Source organism: Lonchura striata, chromosome 1 (assembly GCF_046129695.1).
Source record: "Lonchura striata isolate bLonStr1 chromosome 1, bLonStr1.mat, whole genome shotgun sequence".
In the NCBI taxonomy this organism is placed as follows: domain Eukaryota; kingdom Metazoa; phylum Chordata; class Aves; order Passeriformes; family Estrildidae; genus Lonchura; species Lonchura striata.
The window spans coordinates 10,857,087-10,864,949 of NC_134603.1; positions in this window are offsets into that span (position 1 = coordinate 10,857,087).

A 7,863-nucleotide genomic window follows, 5' to 3' on the forward strand; every position below is an offset into this window, starting at 1 on the left:
GCAGTATGTGTTGACTGTTTCAGCTGCCACAATCAGGTCTCAGTTTTAGGACGGCTCACTGAAATGAATGGGGAAAGGTTGGATTCATTTTAATTAAGCACCAAAAATTAAATTTCAAATAAAAATACACATAAAAATGCATACTTTTGCCCTTGTAGACATGGGGGAAATGCTGTATTGTTCCATAAGGGCAAGAGGCCCACGTTTTTTCTTTCACAAATGCAAAAGAAGGAAAGTGATTTTCAGCAGGAATCCAATTTTACAGGGAGGGAATAATATGTTACATAGTCAAATCACTTTGATGTCAATTTTATTTTGCAATCACTTCATAAGATATTCATATAGCCTTTTTATTCCCTTAAAGTGTTCAACTCAAGGCACAATACAGTATTATCTTACTTTTTACCATAATGATGAACGATAATGGGAACACATAATAAGATTTTATGTGTGCCCAAAGAAAAATCTGCTTTAGCCCAGATGAGAGGAATTTTGCAGATCAAATTAATATTATAAAACAGCACAATTTATCAAAATAATACAGCTTTTCTTCTCTCAATCCATTGTGAATCTCAGTGTCTGCAGCCAGTACACAGTGAACTATTAGAGGCTGACGGAATTTTTTTTATAAAATCTCTATGAAAAATACATGGCTGATAAAAGTAAAAAACCCCAAAACAAACCACCAAACCAAAACTCCCTTTTCCTCTCCTATCCATCAAACTTACACACAATAAATACTCTAATATTTAAAAGGTCTGTTACAACTGTTCTACAGTGATGCTGCTTACTGTTGAAAAGCCATCCCAGTCCAGTAGCATCATTGTTTAAGTTCCTCAGAAACTTATGGATCTCATTTGGTTTCCCTGAATTTTTTATTCTCATGGAACATGATTTATAGCAAAATGCTCTCTATATATTTTGTTGCATCCTTTTAATATAGATTCAGTTTCTTCATCTATTCATGATTTCAAAGTGTAGCCTAAAAGTCAATTAGTAAAATGTATATTAGTGGGACCACCCTGATAGAAATTTTGCTGTCTGATCCAGCATCATCACCATATTTTCTACATTTTTACTTGGTTTTAGATACTTAAACATCTGCTTCTCTGGAGAACTCTTGTTGGATAGCCTTGTCCTGATAGCAGTTGTTACAGGGCAGGTTTTCTTTCCTGGGACACAGGTGAATAAATCAAAATTACTTAAGGAGCTGTTGTAGTGCAGTCAAATGAGAATATAAATAGTTCTAGGAAAAAGCATTGGCAGTTTATCACACTGGTTAAACATAAAACTGGAGCTACATAAGACTGAATAAATTTGGAACCTAAGCAATGTGGGGTAGGATCCCACCTGGTATTGCAGACACCACTTTTGTTCAGGAGAGGGGGAGTGAGGATGTTTCTGTGCCCAGGGAAGCACACGCACCTTCAGCTCACATTCGCTGTATCCACACGGTTGCAGCGCTGATCCCTCTTCCCCTAACTCATCCCCAGCACAGCACGGCCTTGGTCCCAAGCCAAAAAAGGCTCTGTCAGACACTCAGCCGGGCACTAGATCACAGAACTACCTGCACCGAGAGGCTTTGTTTGCCTCTGCTGTCGTCACGGAGCAGATTAATGGGAGAAAAAGGAGCGAAAAGAAGCTCTCTCTCTCTCTGGGAGCTGCACCCCTGTGAGCAGCCCCTCGCACACGTGCGGTGCCGGGAAGAAAAATGTGCTGGGAAACGGGAGCGCTGCGGTGCGACCGCAGCCCCAGCGCTCCGGGGGATGTCCCGAGGGTCCAGGGCTGTGGAGTGGGGCTGTGCATTGGATCATGCACCCTCCACCTTCAGCCTGCAGAACTTTGGGGTGTTTGCCCTCACAGCTGTATATAAAGCACAATCCCTGTTATTTTTTTCCCTTCTTTCTGCATGGACACTAGCATGAAGGAAGCTGATGGAGCTAATTAGTTCCAAGCAGTGTTAATTTCTCTGATTGGAACTCTTTATGACCCAGTCAGATTGCTTAATTTTTGCGGTTTATATTTTCAAATCTCTCCAGTTATTGCAACTAATCCTTATTTCTACTTTTTCTTTTTTCTTTCTGATCCTATCTGGAAAACGTAATTCCATGTAATTGGGACATGGAATAGAAATTACACACGGTGACAAGAAAGATTTTGCCTTGAATGGAAATGTATTCAACAGAAAAGTAGCCATGGCAAGATCCACAGACGTATGTGAAGGGTGAATTTAGCAATAAAATGTAATCACCATAACACATAATGTCAGGAACTAACTGCTTTCTCCCAGACTTGTCTAGAAAAAAGAATAGCTTCACAATTCCTGTGTCGAGCTGGAAACTGGAAACAGTGCTTGTGGGAATAAGATACTTCAGACAGCCTGAGTGGTGGGGTCCACTCCCAGCCAGTGATTTCTCCCTTGTGTCTCATGGCTTCTAGCACGACCCTGCAGAAATGCCTTGTAGCTTGGGCTCCCACGCATTGGTGACAACTTGAAGCAAGGTTTGCTCAGTAACGACAAATATTAAATAGTTTTGGCAAGTGGCCAATAATGCTTTTTCATATGCATTAATATTCAGCACCAAAGGTCATACTCATCATTATGAGAAGAAATTACTCTCATTTGCTAGGAAGGCAGAGCCTGGACACACTTGAAGACAAGCTGCTTGGGTTTGAACAGACTTGAAAAAATATCTGTATTATAGTACAAACCAGGGTGATGTTGCCACTGCCTAGTCAGGGTCCCACCCTGCCGCTGTGCTGATGTGAAGGCCCCTGGCTTCCCCTGCCCGGCAGAGTCACCTTCAGCTGCGGGGTCACTGCCCTGGATCTCCCTGGATCCCGAGGAGGGTCAGGGGTGCTGAGGCAGAAAGTCACACTGCCTGCCTTGTCTGGGGGAGAGGCGGCGTCCGAGGAGGTGTAAGGGAGTCGACTCAAGGCTGGGAAAAGAGTTTCGGTTTTAATCCGGACTCCGAGGAGCTCACAGCTACAGAAAATCCAGCAGCCAAAAGTGGCTTTGAGGCTTTTCCAACATCTTAAATACCGGGGCGGTAACAAGGGGAAGGGAACGCCCATTGACCAATGGAGAAATTTGGGGGAGTGGAAGGTGAAAGGACAGACAGATACAAAAACCAATGGGGAAACTTAAGGGAGGGACCCCGGGCCCTCATCCAATCCCTCGAGGCCCAGGGTAGAAGATTCAGGAAGAATGGGATGGAGAGAGATGGGTACCAGGGAGGGAGGATGAAGTGTCTGAGCATTGTCAGGGAGATTGGCACTGAGGGAACCGCAGGAAAACTCAGCGTGGAAACATTGGGAGAAAATGGGGGTGGAGGGGCAAACCATTACAGAACTGTTACCAAAATATAAAGACACAATACACCACCACCCAAACCACCTCCCTCCCTGGGAACAGAGTAACTTTCATGAGGCATATCTGCAAGAAGGGACGGAGGGTGGATCTGGGGAACTACTTGCCCTCAGTGTGACCTCAGTGCCAGGGAGGGAACTATGGAACAGATCATCTGAGTGACATCACCTGACAGGGACAGGACAAGGGCATCAGACCCAGCCAGCAAGGATTCATGGAAGGCAGGTCCTGCTTGACCAACCTGATCTCCTTCTATGACAAGGTGACCCACTTAGGGAGGCACGAAAGGCTGTGATGTCTGCCTAGACATTAGCAAAGCCTTTGACACTGCATCCTTCACAGCATTCTCCTGGAAAAAACTGCGTGTTTGTGGCTTGGACATGTGTACTCTTCATTGGTTAAAAATCTGGCTGGATAAGAATGGTGGTGAGTAGAGTTAAATCTAGTTTAAAGTGGTGTTCCCCAGGGCCCAGTATTGGGGCCAGTATTTTCTGCCCAGTGGAACAGGACCTGGGGGCATTGGTTGGCAGACAGCTGAGTTATCATCCCTGGAAGGATTTAAAAGACTGGTAGGTGTGGGACTTGTGGATATGGATTAATGGTGGACTTGGCAGTGCTGGGCTAGTGGTTGGACTCAATGATCTTAAAGAATTTTCCAACCTAAACAATTCTATGGCTCTATAAAGGGAATTGCTTGCATGGCTGAGTCCACTGCTATAAGCAGGGTGCTCCAAATTCTTGCACCTTCATTTCACTCAAGATCTATGTAGAAAATGATTGGTTAAACTAGGAAAAAAAAAATCCCCTTTGGCTTTCTAGCAGCTACTCTGAATCTCGGATAACATTTTTTTTTTTACAGCCTTTCCCCACTGACATTTACAGCTATGCCTGAGATGAGTAAATGATACAAAGGTACGTAAAACTTGCTGAACATCAAATGTTTTGTACTGGAAATGATATCTGGTTTCTGCAGCTTATCTATCTGATTTCTTGATTTCACTTTTTTTTCTAGGCAAGTTTAGGTCTCATCTGTATAGAAACAGCAAGGGGAAACCAGGCCTTAGTTCTCAGTCTCAGCAGAGCCTTTTTCAGAAGCTCCCATAAATATCCTTTTAAAATGAAGGAATATCAAACCTGTAGTCTGGAAAGTAAATCCTGAGTGTCTCTCCAAGTGATCCTGTGTTAGGATCACTTATAGTTCAGTTTTATTTTTCTATTAATTCCTTGGCAGATGATTCTAACACAAATCAATAAAATAAAAAAATAAACCAAACATATTAGGAGATGGTTCTTCTCTGTAGATGAAACAACCACCTCCACCTTCTGTTTTGAATAAATTCAGATTTCAACTGCAGTGGCCTGGCTTATTTCCAGTTCACAGTTATTGTATTCCACTTACCTGAAATTCTCCCTTTCATGCAACTCTGATGAAATGTTTGTCATCTCTCAACTGCCTGCAAGGGCTGCAAAGTGCTTCATGAGCAAGAGTGCTTACATAGGGACAAGTAAAGTGATTTCTTTATAGGTAGTGATAAAATTTTCAAGAGCATCCTCCACTGGTGCAAATCTGTTTTTCTGGAAGAAGCATGAAATTTCTACAGATTCCGGTGGGAACTGAATTACGCAGACATGGATTCTTTTATACATTCTAGTTCTCCCCCAGCATATTCTGTATTGAAACATTGAAGCCATTTACATGAAAGCTTGGCTGGAAAGACAAAATTTAAGTACAAGAATAAAAATTAAGATGGAATTGTCAAAGTTGGTATTTAATTAAATTAAATCAGTGAGAGTATGTAATAAAGGAAATTTTATTTTCACCATGATGGTTTGTTTCTATTTTCCTTTGATGCCATATTTTGCCTAAAGTTCTTCTGGAAGAGAAGTAGCTTGAAGTGTCCTGTGAAAGTAAAGGAGCAGAGAAGTGAAGTCAAAAATGCTCCTTGTATTTCAAGTAGAGCTTCAGTACAGCTGTTTGGCAGGCACTGTAATTTCTGGATTTCAAGGCTCAGATGCTGCTTTTGTAAGCTTATCTCCTCTATTGCTCCAAAACAGCAGCAAACCCTAACACCTTCCTATCCAGATACAATGCACTACTAACTGAATCCAGCCCAGAAGCTCCTGTGAGACTTCTGAATGTGCTAATCTCAGGTGAGGGGTCGGAAAGAAGCCACATTCCTCTTTATTCCAGCAGCAATTTAATGACCAGAAGAGTCTTCTTAACCCTGTATCCACAGGATGTTTTAATATTTTTTTTTTATATTGCATTATTCAGGTACTTTTCAATCCTACAACAAAGTAAGAAATGGCATAAATATGAAGTGACATCCCATAAACCCGTATTTTTTTAGAGTGGCAGTTTGGGATCATGCTCATGGTTTGCTTTCCAGTAGGACAGTGGCAAGAGGAACTCAATTAAGAGTAAGAAATTAAATAACTGCAAGTATCCTATTCATCAAAAGACTAAGGACCTTCTGCAGATAGAAGAACAAACTCAAAATCGTTCTCCAAATGATATAAGAAGCTGACAAATAAGAAAAGGTTCATTAATCATTGTGGTCTAGCCTCATTTAACGGGAAGAGGCCAGGGGGCTTTGCTAACACATGAAACTAACTCAAAAGTGACATATTTTTCAGTTTTTGTGGATGTATCTACACCTCCTGGTTTATTTTGGAGGATGGGGTTACAGTTATAAATTCTTGAACATCTTGCTTCTGATCTGAAGCAATATCTAAAATAGGATGCACACCAAAAGGCAAACAAAATTAATGTATTTTTAAAATTCTATATCCTGTCCAATAAAAGGCAGAACTTTTATGTTATTTATAGCTGCAAGTTGTCTTGATTTACAGTTCAGATACAATTAACAGTTTCATTTCAAATAATTCTTTTTCCTCATAAGTTAATATCTGAATCACACACTGGAAAAAAGCAACTGCAGACACTTCTCTAAACCCAGTTGCAGAGAGTGATACAAAAAATTAAGAGAAAAGCCTTGCTTTGTCCTGTTTTTCTAATAAAATGTTTTTTTTTTTCCCCCAAGAAACCTTCAAACACCTAAAGGCCTCCATCAAATAGGATTTACACATTTACCTTTTTTCCAAACTGCCTCATGCAAGATTGTTGGGACGGTTACCCAGGGCTTTGCAGAACAGAGACCTTTGGCATCTACCCTGCCTACGTGGTGCTACCTGCCCCTATCCCACATATACCCACGCCAAATCATTCTTCTTCCCATCCTGAACTCAAAAGCAATAGAAAACCTGAACCCTTGGTCCCAGTTCAATGGCTGGCACTGGTGCTATCTGGCAGCACTGCTCCTCTAATGGTTAGAAGCCAAGCAAATATGTATTTAACGGGAATTATGAAAATTGAAAATTGCAAAGCCCAAGTGTTTGAAAAACACATTCTTCCTCCACATCAAAGGGCTCGTTGATTTGTTGCTGAACTCATGACCAAAGTGGTGCTAAGAGGGTGAAAAGGGGAGAAAAGATCAAATCTAATCTTTGGAGCTGTGTCAAGCAAGTACCTTATGGCCCATCTGAAGCTGATCATGAGACAAGTCCTGAATGTAAATATTATTTAATATGTCTGGCAAACGTTAGGAATCTGTCTGAGCATATTCTTCAAGTGAGAAATAGCTCTCCTTTTCCTTTGCTCCCTTTCCTGTGTCCTTGAACTTTGCATCCCTTGAAATCCCAAGTAACTATTCACATTAATAAAGTGTTAAGGTGTTTCACCAAGATTGGCTCTGCTGATTTCAGTACTTAAAAAGGGAAACCGCTCTGTTGTTTTAACCACTTCAACACTCACCATCTCAGTTTATTTTCTTATCCTTCTTAACTTCTGTTAAAATCAAACAGGAAGCAATTAAGGTGAGCCTACTACAAAGCAGCCCTCAAGTACATGGCTAAGTCCCTAGTGCAGAATGAAGGTCATGCCCTGAAAATGTAATTATATGTATGTGGAAGGAATGCAGAGCCTACATGCTGGGGTGATCAGTGAGAAAATACACCACTCCAGCTTTACTTTCATCAGGCAGATGACCATGGCCAACACGGGCATTGCTACCACACCTGCATGAAGGACCTGGTGGCAAAGCAAGTTGAATTGACAGGGCACATTAGACCAACAGTTTTATCCAGTTGAATTAAGAGATGGCGTGGAAGCAAGAAATGAGTCCCTACTAAGCTGCAAAACTATGACCCATTTCCCTTCATCCGACCCACCCTTTGACTTCAGTCAGGTCACTGCCAGGATGACAGAAAAAGGAATGTCACGGAAACAGACATCTAATGACAACAGTGGGAGACAAAGTGAAGTCTTTACACAGGATTTAGCTAATTATATTTTGGGCAAATATTTATTTATCTAAAAACAAAATAAAAATAATTTTTAAAAGGAAAAAAGTACTTAAATAAAAACAAAATTGTGAAATGTTATGGCACAGAAGTTCAAGACAAGTATAAATCCAGTTGCCACAACTGTTGCG